Genomic DNA, 12,952 nt, shown 5'->3' with positions numbered 1-12,952 from the left:
CAAATGCATAGACATAAATTTAGGACTTACAAATGCACAGACATAAATTGAGAACTTACAAATGCATAGACATAAATTGATAACTTACAAATGCATAGACATAAATTTAGGACTTACAAATGCATAGACATAAATTGAGAACTTACAAATGCATAGACATAAATTGAGAACTTACAAATGCATAGACATAAATTGAGGACTTACAAATGCATAGACATAAATTGATTACTTACAAATGCACAGACATAAATTGAGGACTTACAAATGCATAGACATAAACTTAGGACGTACAAATGCATAGACACAAATTGAGGACTTACAAATGCATAGACATAAACTGAGGACTTACAAATGCACAGACACAAATTGAGGACTTACAAATGCATAGACATAAACTGAGGACTTACAAATGCACAGACATAAATTGAGGACTTACAAATGCATAGACATAAATTGAGGAATTACAAATGTGTAGACATAAATTAAAGACTTACAAATGCATAGACATAAATTAAGGACTTACAAATGCATAGACATGAATTTAGGACTTATGGACTATTAGACAAACATTGTGAGTTACTGAAACAACAGACTACCACAGGAACAATTTCTGTTGATTATACGGACAGAAGACACCAGGGAACAGACAGATAAGCCAACACCAGGGGATGGTGAATTTTCAGACAGGCATACAACCTCAACTTGAGTGTTTGCAAAGATTCAGACAGTGCAAGCTTAGGACAAGTGGACAGTAAAGTGGCTGACAGACAGACGGACAGTAGAGTCTTTGAAACAAAGAGTTCTTGTTGGAAAGACATGCATCTTGAACCTACAGAGACTATGTGGAGACTCCTTAGTAGACAGAAAGCTAAATGGGGCATAATTGGACAGGTAAGTCAACAAACCAAGACTGTAAATAGACACACAGTTAGACAGGAGAGTAGATGGAACAAAGACACTGTAAACAGAAGCACATTAGTGGACAGAAACTTCACAGGGGAAAAAGTAGTGGACATATTACAAACTGTGAGACAATGCTGCCCTAAAATGGAAAACTGCAGTGTCAGCAAAATTTTCGAAATTGAGATATGCCACCCATTTGACTCGTGAAACACTAATACACAAGTTACTGCAGTTTCAGAATGATTCTTCAATGCTTTCCACGGGTATTTTAGGGGTCCCATTTGCAGTATCTGCAAAATCAGTAGTAAGGCAAGGGAAAACTGCAGTATCTACCATTTTTCTCAGCTTTGTATTTTTGCAGATACTACAGTCTTCCATTTTAGGGCAGAGTAGGGCTTCTGAATTAGGGTAAAATAGACTGAAATTATTTAAAAGATAGAACACTTTTTGCCAAATATGTTCATAGAACTATGAAGTTGTGTAAGGACAGGTAACAGGGACTTGAACAAGTACCTGGCAGGTGACAGGCATAGACATTACTGACAAACAGTCACTCAGGACTTGTGAATTAATGGACAGGCGGACAGAAATTGTTTATGAACTAATAAACTGACAGATGGCTGGAATATCTAAAGTACAAGATGTGATATAAAATAGTGAATTATTTTTTGAAGGACTAGCAAGTAGTTTGGACATACGAGACGGTAAGAACCTGTGAATTAGACAGTGAAGTATTATAAATGACGTGCAAAGAGACAGTTAGGTCTTCTGACGGAAGAATTTTCATGTATGTATAGACTGAGTGTATTTTGACAGATACTTATGACTAAGGACTAATGAATTTATGGACTGATAGATAGTGTACACTTTGGAATTAGTAGATAAATAGCCAATAAAGATTTTTTTAATTAATGCACTAATAGACAATGAACACTTGAATTAATGAACAAATAGACAACTGAGACTTTTGGATTAATGGACAAATAGACAATAAGGACTTTTGAATTTATGAACAAACAGACAATAAAGATTTGAATTCATGAAAAAATAGACAATAAAGACTTGAATTAATGAACGAATAGACAATAAAGACTTTTGAATTAATGAACAAATCGACAAAAACTTGAATTAATGAACAAATAGACAATAAAAATTGAATTTATGAACAAACAGACAAAGGCTTTTGAAGTAATGAACAAATAGACAAAAAACTTGGATTAATGAACAAATAGACAAAGACTTTGTAGTAACGGACAAATAGACAATAAAGACTTTTGAATTAATGAACAAAAAGGCAATAAAGGGTTTTAAATCAGTGAACAGATAGACAAAAAAGACATGAATTAATGAACAAATAGACAATAAAGACTTTTGAATTAATGAACAAACAGGCCATAAAGACTTTTGAATTAATGGACAAATAGACAATATTTTTTTATTTAATGGACGAGAGTCTTTTGAGTTAATGAATAAATAGACAATAGAGACGTGAATTAATAAACAAGTAGACAATAGAGACATTTGAATTAATGAACAAATAGACAACAAAGACTTAGGAATTAGTAGAAAGAAAGACTACGACAGCTGGGACGAACAGATTAACGGACGGGAAATGACAGGGACTGACAAGCTGACAGACTCAGACAGCAGGGACTGTCGAATGAGTAGACAGACACATTACAAGGACAAGAAATCTTACATGTCAGTACAGGCTGAATCTTACATATCGGGACAGACTGAGACAGTACAGATCCAACGACGAATAGACAGACAGGGAGCACAGACGCACGAACAGACAGCTAAAAAAAAAAAAGATTTTATAGACGGGTCAGTGGACAGAAAGATATGGTTTTTATGTTGATGCAGACAGAGAATAAGAGTTGAGAATGGATAATTAGACAAACGACAGGACTTTTGACAGGCGAACAGACAGTAGAATCTGTGAATGCATAAACAGTAGACAGTAAAGCACATGACTAGCCAGTCACATAAATAGACAGAGACTTGTACTGGATTGAGACAGGCTGACAGTAATTAGTGTTCATGAGGGGAATGTTAACAAAGAATGAGACATTTAATGGAAAACAGACATTCATTCAGACATACGGCTGGACAGACAGGTTTTTAGAGAAATACAAATGGGATATGAACGATTAGACAGACATGCAAGTATAGATTTACTGATGAAAAGAGATAATGACAGTAGACTTATTGACAAACAACACAGAAATATGAACAGAGAAAGTGTGTTTTTATGACTGACAGATAAGAAAAGTGGAAAAAATTCTGACAGAAAGATTTGACTATAATCTAACTTTTTTTTAATAAGAATTGACTGAAGGTAATTTTGACTGCAGATATATTTTCATAAGTTCTTATTTACTGAAGTTCCTTCAGGCTGAGTCCAATTGTTAGTGAATTTTGACTGAAAATAATTTTCAGTCAGTTTTGACTGGATTTAATTTTCAGTCAGTTTTGACTGGATTTAATTTTCAGTCAGTTCTGACTGAATTTAATTTTCAGTCAATTTTGACTGAATTTAATTTTCAGTCACACTTGACTGAATTTAATTTTCAGTCGGTTTCGACTGAATTTAATTTTCAGTCAATTTTGATTGAATTTAATTTTCAGTCAATTTTGACAGCATTTAATTTTCAGTTATTTTTAACCGAGTTGAATTTATTATTTTTTTTACTGAATTTAGACAGTGACTTAACTGAATTAAATTTTTACCAAATTTTAACTGAAGGAAGTTTTGGCTGAATTTAAAATCTACAAATTTTGACAACAGTTCAGTTCATTTTGACTGAATATAATTATGACTGAATTTCATTTGGACTAAATTTCATTTGAATGCACGCTGACAAAATTTTGATCTAATTTTGACTGAAAGAAAATACGACAGCTTCTTTCCATCTACGGCCGTGCTCTGGCATTCCCTTCCTGCCTCTGTTTTCCCCGAGTCGTATAACCTTAACTTTAAGTGAGTTAGATAAGGGTATTGAGTTGCCAGTTCCGTCGGACTACGCTTAGGCGAAAACGGCCACATTTACAAAGGGAATTCAGAGAGGTAAGTTCACAGGAAATTCATCTTAATTTATCAGAAATGGACGTGACAGATTACTGGACATAGGCAGTTACTGAGGCAGGTTGATAACCATGTATACCTGTCTATTGACGAGACAGGAGACATTGAGACAGACATAAGATTAATTGGACGGATTGACAGACAAACTGGACAGTAAATAGGACGAACTGACAGACAAACTGGACAGTTATTTGGACGGATTGTCCCTCATACTGGACAGTCCACTGACGAAGATGTATACAGGACAGGTAGACAGAACAAACAAACAGAAGAAGCTAAAACTAAACAGACTGAATGACAGACTGGACCGGAAAAAGAATGACGATTCACTGGAGTACAAAGATGTCGGACGTGTGGACACCAACTAGGATGATCGACATCACGACACTAATATATATATATATATATATATATATATATATATATATATATATATATATATATATATATATATATATATATATATCAGTGGCTAGAACCTTCAAATACGACAAAAATTTGTGGCCAAAAATGTCTTCGAATATTTTGTCTTCAGATGACATCAACTTGTCTTAATTTGTCTCCAAACTACGCAGTTACCTTAACAGTCTTGACTGGTTAACAATGTAATTATATACACTTTTTCAAGTGTGACTGGCACAGAATAAATTCCTGAAGGACTGACTGACTATTTATAGCCTGACAATTATTCCAGATCATTTCCAGTCTTGAAACTGTTAGATAATTTCTGGTCTTGAATTGTGTTTCAACTTCAGAACAATCTAGTATCCTAAAAAGTTCCTTAATCATATAAATTTTATAAATTTCAATTTTTAACAGATGAGTTAACATGAAAAATAATTTATCTTTGAAAAATTATTCAAGAAATTTGTAGTAAGACTGAAGACTGACTGTCCTGACAATCTACCTTCAAATTACCTTTTTTTTTTTTATTTTGCAAATATTCATGACCTGTTGACAATATTGCTCTATACTTATATGGGACCTGATTTATAAAAGATTATATTGGAAAGATTGAATTATCTGACAATTTTTTCCCATAAGGCGAGAGAGAGAGAGAGAGAGAGAGAGAGAGAGAGAGAGAGAGGATTTTCCGAAAGCTGAAATCTGTGCAGAACCAAAGGTAATGTCTCCAAGTCACGTAGCTTTTCCATGATTTTAAAATTCAACTTTAGAGTATATTGTAGCTTTGTATGTTTAGCTTTCAATAAAAAAAGTTACGTGACTTAGCCTGGTTGTTTAACGATAAATTGATTTAAGTAAATAAAACTATAATTGAATTGAAATTCTATTCATAATCAGCAATTGAGCTAAGATGTAAGCTATTATTACTGTGGTCTAAATCAAAGGAACTTAGATTTAAACAAGTTAAAAATGCGCCGAAGTTTCTTCGGCGTAGTCGAGTTTTCTGTACAGCTTATAATCAAGGCCACCGAAAATAGATCTATCTTTCGGTGGTCTCGGTATAATGCTGTATGAGCCGCGGCCCATGAAACTCTCAGCCGGGCGTGGTGGCCTGGTTGTTGCGTTGCCAGAAGCACGATTGTGGCTGACTTTAACCTTAAATAAAATAAAAACTATTGAGGCTAGAGGGCTGCAATTTGGTATGTTTGAGGATTGGAGGGTGGATGATCAACATACCAATTTGCAGCCCTCTAGCCTTAGTAGTTTTTTAAGATCTGAGGGCGGACAGAATAGTGTTCACTTATTAATCAATGACTTGTTAGACACAACAGTATGTGAGCGAACTGACAGTATCAGACATTATTTGGAAAGGCTGACTAATACGATACAGGGCAGACACGTTGATATAAATGGCTGACAGGGAAGACATGTAATAAACATATCTGTGGCTGACTGAGCTGACATTCCCCACATTAGACCTATTTGTGACGATAACAGCTGACGGGAGGCCAAGTTCATGTTCATTGATATTAGTGGCTGGCTGACAAGACATAAATTGTTCATTATAATAATGGCTGACTGATATAAACTTGAATTAGACAGATGCATGTGATTGCCTGACTGACATTGGACCTATGGCAACTGACAGGGGGCCTAGTTCATGTTAATTTATATTAATAGCTGGCTGACAAGACGTGAATTGTTCATTATTATAAATGGCTGACTGATATAGACTTGATTTAGACCGATGCATGTGAATGTCTGACTGACTTAGACGTAGGACAGACATGTTTTCATGATCATTTGACAAATAGGAAGAAGGTTAGACACAGTTTGAATAGCTGACATCCTGACTGGCAGAAAGGTTTACTGACATTTTCATAGAATAGAAACACTGATATGATTTTCTGACTGACAATATTATTATTCAGACATGATGGCTGATTCGCATGGACACAGAACTGACAGTTATAAATGGCTGACTTGACGGGAAATTTATCAGACATTTAAATATGAGTGACTGACTGGCAGAAGTTCTACTCAGACACATTAACTGGGACAGGTGACTGGCATGGCACTGATTAGACACTGCAGTGAATGCGTGACTGACAGCATGTATAAGCAACTGACAGGTATAAAAAACTGACAAGTATACAGAGCAGACTTCTTACTATGAATGGGTAACTGACAGGGCCACAGTAGATAAAGTTCACACACTATCATGATTACCAGAATGATAAGATACATTGAACAGGTGACTGATAACATACTCATTAGAAAAGGTGTCGTGATGGCTAACATGAAGACTGACAGATGATAGGAAGATAATGATTACTGACAAAATTTTGACAGATGGCTGACATGAAGACTGACAGATGATAGGAAGATAATGATTACGGACAAAATTTTGACAGATGATTGACATGAAGACTGACAGATGATTACTGACAAAATTTTGACATACGGCTGACACGAAGACTGACAGATGATAAGAAGATAATGATTACTGACAAAATTTTGTCAGGCAACTGACATACAGACTGATTGATGATAGGAAGATAATGATTACTGGCTAAATTTTGACAGATGACTGACATGCAGACTGACAGATGATAGGAGGATAATGATTACAGACAAAATTTTGACAGACGATTGACATGAAGACTGACAGATGATAGGAGGATAATGATTACATACAAAATTTTGACAGACGATTGACATGAAGACTGACAGATGATAGGAATATAATGATTACTGACAAAATTTTGACAGATGGCTGACATGAAGACTGGCAGATGATAGGAAGATAATGATTACTGACAAAATTCTGACTGAAGACTGACAGATGATAGGACGATAATGATTGCTGACAAAATTTTGACAGATAACTGACATGAATACTGACAGATGATAGGAGGATAATGATTACGGACAAAATTTTGACAGACGACTGACATGAAGACTGACAGATGATAGGAGGATAATGAATACTGACAAAATTTTGACAGATAACTGACATGAATACTGACAGATGATAGGAGGATAATGATTACGGACAAAATTTTGACAGATGACTGACATGACTGACAGATGATAGGAAGATAATGAACACTGACAAAATTTTGACTGACATGAAGACTGACAGATAGTAGGAAGATAATAAACACTAACAAAATTTTGACAGATGAATAACATGAAGACTGACAGATGATAGGAAGACAATGATTTCTGACAAAGTTTTAACAGATGGCTAACATGGAGACTGACAGATGACAGGAAGATAAAATGATTACGAACAAAATTTTGAGAGATGACTGACATGAAGATTGACAGATGATAGGAAGATAATGATTACTGACAAAATTTTAAGGGATACTTGACATGAAGACTGACAGATGATAGGAAAATAATAACTACTGACAAAATTTTGACAGATACTGACATAAAGACTGACAGATGATAGGAAGATAGTGATTACTGATAAAATTTTCAACAGATGACTGACATGAAGACTGACAGATGATAGGAAGATAATGATTACTGACAAAATTTTGAGAGATGACTAACATGAGGACTGACAGATGATAGGAAGATAATGATTACTGACAAAATTTCGACAGATAACTAACATGAAGACTGACAGATGATAGGAAGATAATGATTACTGACAAAATACTGACAGATGACTGACATGAAGACTGAGGAGGATAATGATTACTGACAAAATTTCGACAGATGACTTACATGAAGACTGACAGATGATAGGAAGATAATGATTACTGACAAAATTTTGAGAGATGACTGACAGGAAGACTGGCAGATGATTGGAAGATAATGATTACTGACAAAATTTTGAGAGATGACTGACATGTTTACTAACAAAATTTTGACAGATAGCTGACATGAAGGCTGACAGATGATAGGATGATAATGATTACTGACAAAGGTTTGACAGATGGCTGACATGAAGACTGACAGATGATAAGAAGATAATGATTACTGACAAAATTTCGACAGATGACTGTCATGAAGACTGACATGATAAGAAGATAATGATTACTGACAAAATTTTGACATGACTGACATGAAGACTGACAGATAATAGGGAGATAATGATTACTGACAAAATTTTGACAGATAACTGACATAAAAACTGACATGATAAGAAGATAATGATTACTGACAAAATTTTGACATGACTGACATGAAGACTGACAGATAATAGGGAGATAATGATTACTGAAAAAAATTTGACAGATGACTGACATGAAGACTGACAGATGATAGGAAGATAATGATTACTGACAAAATTTTGAGAGATGACTGACATGAAGACTGACAGATGATAGGAAGATAATGATTACTGACAAAATTTCGACATATGACTGACATGAAAACTGACAGATGATAGGAATATAATGATTACTGACAAAATACTGATAGATGTCTGACTTGAAGACTGACAGATGATAGGGAGATAATGATTATTGACAAAATTTTGACAGATGACTGACATGAAGACTGACAGATGATAGGAAGATAATGATTACTGACAAAATTTTGAGAGATGACTGACATGAAGACTGACAGATGATAGGAGGATAATGAATACTGACAAAATTTTGAGAGATGAATGACATGAAGACTGACAGATGATAGGAGGATAATGATTACTGACAAAATGTTGACATGACTTGACATGAAGACTGAATACTGACTGAAAATTATATTAATAACAAATGACTGACAGCCTGGAGATTAAATACTTTAAATATTAATAGTCCATCGACAGAGCACTAATTAGAGACACTGACAGAGTGACTAATTACTTATGGAGAAAGTGCTAATTATTATGCTAATTATAGGAATGTGAGTCATGTAACAATAGAAAACAAAAGACTAAATGAAAATAAGACTTTGTTATTTTAAGACTTTCAAAGAAATGAACTGAATGACAGAAAAAATAAGACTTATTTTTAAGACTAAAAGAAAATAAGACTTTGAGACTTTCTAAGAAACTAACTGAATGACTGACAAAATAACTGCTTTTTAAGACTAAAAGAAAATAAGACTGAGACTTTCTAAGAAACGAACTGAATGACAGAGAAAATAAAACTTATTTTTAAGACTAAAAGAAAATAAGACTTTGAGACTTCCTGAGAAACGAACTTAATGACAGACAAAATAAGACTTCTTTTTAAGACTAACTGAAAATAAGACTTTAAGACTTCCTAAGAAACTAACTGAATGACAGAAAAATTAAGACTTCTTTTTAAGACGAAATGAAAATAAGAATTTGTTTTTAAGACTTTCTAAGAAACGAACTGAATGACAGACGAAATAAGACTTTTTAAGACTTAATGAAAATAAGACTTTAAGATTTTCTAAGAAACGAACTGAACGACAGACCAAATAAGACTACTTTTTAAGACTAACTGAAAATAAGACTAAGACTTTCTAAGAAACGAACTGAACGACAGACCAAATAAGACTTCTTTTTAAGACTAACTGAAAATAAGACTTTAAGACTCTCTAAGAAACGAACCGAATGACAGGCAAAAGAAGACTTCATTTCAAGACTCAATGAAAACAAGACTTCATCTTTAAGACTTTCAAAGAAATTATAGATGACAGACGAGTCGAGACTGTTTTAAGACTTTTTAAGAAACTAAGAATGGCCAGACCAAATAGGACTTTATAGTAAGACTTCAATGTAACTAACTGAATGAAAGACCAAATAAGGCATCATTTTTCAGACTTTCCATGAAATTCAACGAATAACAGACGAAATAGGACTTCATTTTAAGACTTCCTATGAAACTAACCAAATGAAAGACAAAAGATTTCATTTTAAGACTTTCTATGAGTGAAAGACCAAATAAGACTCCATTTTAAGAGTTTTTATGAAACTAACTGAATGAAAGACCAAATAAGACTTCATTTTAAGACTCCCTATGAATGGAAGACCACGCAAGACTTCATTTTAAGACTTTCTGTGAATTAAGACTTTCTGTGAATTAAGACTTTCTGTGAAACTAACTGAATGAAAGACCAATAAGACTTTATTTTTAAGTCTTTTTTAGAAACTAACTGAATGGCCGGCAAAAAACTTTATCAGACTTTCTGAGAAGCTAACAGAATGACAGGCCAAATAAGACTTCGTTTTTTTACTTTTTATGAAAGTAACCAAACTAAAGACGAAATTAGACTGTTTTAAGACTTTCTAAGAAACCAGCCGAATGACAGACTAAATAAAACTTCGTTGTAAGACTGTCTATGAAAGAAACTGCATGACAGACCAAATAAGACTTTTCTTTAAGACTTTCTATGAAAGTAACTGAATGACAGACTTAAGCAAGTCTTCGTTTTAAGACTTTCAGCGAAAGTAACTGAATGTCAGACCAAATAAGACTTATCTGTAAAGACTTTCTACTCAACTGTAAATGACAGACGAAATAAGACTTAGTTATAAGGCTTTCAATGAAAGTAACTGAATGGCAGACCAAATAAGACTTTGTTTAAAGACTTCCTATGAAAGTAACTGAATGACTGACCAAATAAGACATTGTTTAAAGACTACTATGAAAGTAACAGAATGACAGCCCAAATAAGACTTTTTTAAGACTTTCTATGAAAGAAACTGAATAGAAGCCCAAATAAGACTTTTTTAAGACTTTCTATGAAAGTAACAATGACTGACCAAGTAAGACTTTTTTAAAGACTTTCTATGAAAGTAACAGAATGACTGATCAAATAAGACTTTTTCAAGACTTTCTATGAAAGTAACTGAATGACTACCAAATAAGACTTTTTTAAGACTATGAAAGTAACTGAATGCCTGACCAAATGAGACTTTTTAAGACTTTCTATGAAAGTAACTGAATGACTGACAAAAAAATATTTTGTAAGTCTATGAAAACTGGGTGACAGGCTAAGTAAGACTTTCTATGAAAGTAACTGAATGTCAGACCAAATAAGACTTTGTTTTAAGACTTTCAATGAAAATAACTGACTGACAGACCAAATAAGACTTATTTTTAAGATTTCCTACGAAAATAATAAAATGGCAGACCAAATAAGACTTTTTTTAATACTTTCTATGAAAGTAACTGAATGACTAACCAGATAAGACTTTGTTTAAAGACTTTTTATGAAAATAGTAAAATAGCAGACCAAATAAAACTTTTTAAGACTTTCTATGAAAGTAACTGAATGACTGACCAAATAAGACTTTGTTTAAAGACTTTCTATGAAAATAATAAAATGGCAGACCAAATAGGACTTATTTTTAAGACTTTCTACGAAAATAATAAAATGGAAGACCAAATAACACTTCATTTTAAAGACTTTTAATGACACCAACCAAATGAAAGATCAAATAATACTTTTTATTTTTCAGACTTTGAATATAAAAAAAACAACCAAATGAAGTTCTAAGTGAATCACTTCCTGACAAACCAAATATGACATCATCATTTTACATATCTGTCGTAGCTCAGCGTGACTCATTATAGCTTATTGAAGATTGATCTAAATCATTTTATCTCTTTTCAGATCGATTTAAATCATTGTAGCTTATTGCAGATTGATTTAAACTATTGTAGCTTATTTCAGATCGATTTAAATCATTGTATCTCATTTTGGATCAATTTAAATCATTGTAACTCATTTTAGATTGATTTGAATCACTGTATCTCATTTCAGATAGATTTAAATCGTTGTAGCTCATTCCAGATCTATTTAAATCATTGTGGCTCATTTCAGATCGATTTAAATAATTGTAGCTCATTTCATATCGATTTAAATCATTGTAGCCCATTTCAGATCGATTTAAATCTTTGTAGCTCATTTTAGATCGATTTAAGAAATTTTAGTTAATTTCAGATTGATTTAAATAATTGAAGTTCATTTCAGATCGATTTGAATCATTGTAGCTCATTTCTTATCAATTTAAATCATTGTATCTCATTTCAGATCGATTTAAATAGTTGTAGCTATTTCAGATCGATTCAAATCATTATTTCTCATTTCAGATTGATTTAAATCATTGTATCTCTTTTCAGATCGACTTAAATCATTGTAACTCATTTCAGAGCGATTTAAATCATTGTAGCTCATCTCAGATTTATTTAAATCGTAGCTCATTTCAGATCGATACCAGTTGTAAGCCACTGTACTACATTGTCAATTATTTTAGTTCACTGTAACATAGTGTTGATTGCAATACATTGTAGCTCATTGTAATTCATTGTAGTTCATGATAATTCATATTAGTTTTAGATGGGTCATTGTACTTTTCCTGGAAATCTTCCAAAGAGATAATTTTATAAGTAAGATTTTTTTTGGTACATATATTTGTTATACTTTGTTGTGAGATTGAGAATAATGAACAATTGAAGTGTTCTTCCCATAAGAGTTTTATTTTTACCAAACAAATTTATTGTAATATATATATTTCTGTTTGTATATATATATATACATACAGTATATATAAAGACATAGATAGTTATAGATATATGGATATATCTATAAGAGAGAGAGAGAGAGAGAGAGAGA

General features: G+C 32.9%; 1 protein-coding gene across 2 annotated transcripts in view; it reads left to right on the top strand.

Moving 5' to 3' along the window:
- Nucleotides 1–12,952, top strand: part of LOC136830330 (uncharacterized) — an 85,525-nt gene that overhangs the window by 8,255 nt on the left and 64,318 nt on the right. The window lies entirely within an intron of this gene.

The sequence above is a fragment of the Macrobrachium rosenbergii genome, chromosome 46 (assembly GCF_040412425.1).
Source record: "Macrobrachium rosenbergii isolate ZJJX-2024 chromosome 46, ASM4041242v1, whole genome shotgun sequence".
Taxonomy (NCBI): Eukaryota; Metazoa; Arthropoda; class Malacostraca; order Decapoda; family Palaemonidae; genus Macrobrachium; species Macrobrachium rosenbergii.
This window is presented reverse-complemented; position numbering and strand designations above follow the sequence as displayed.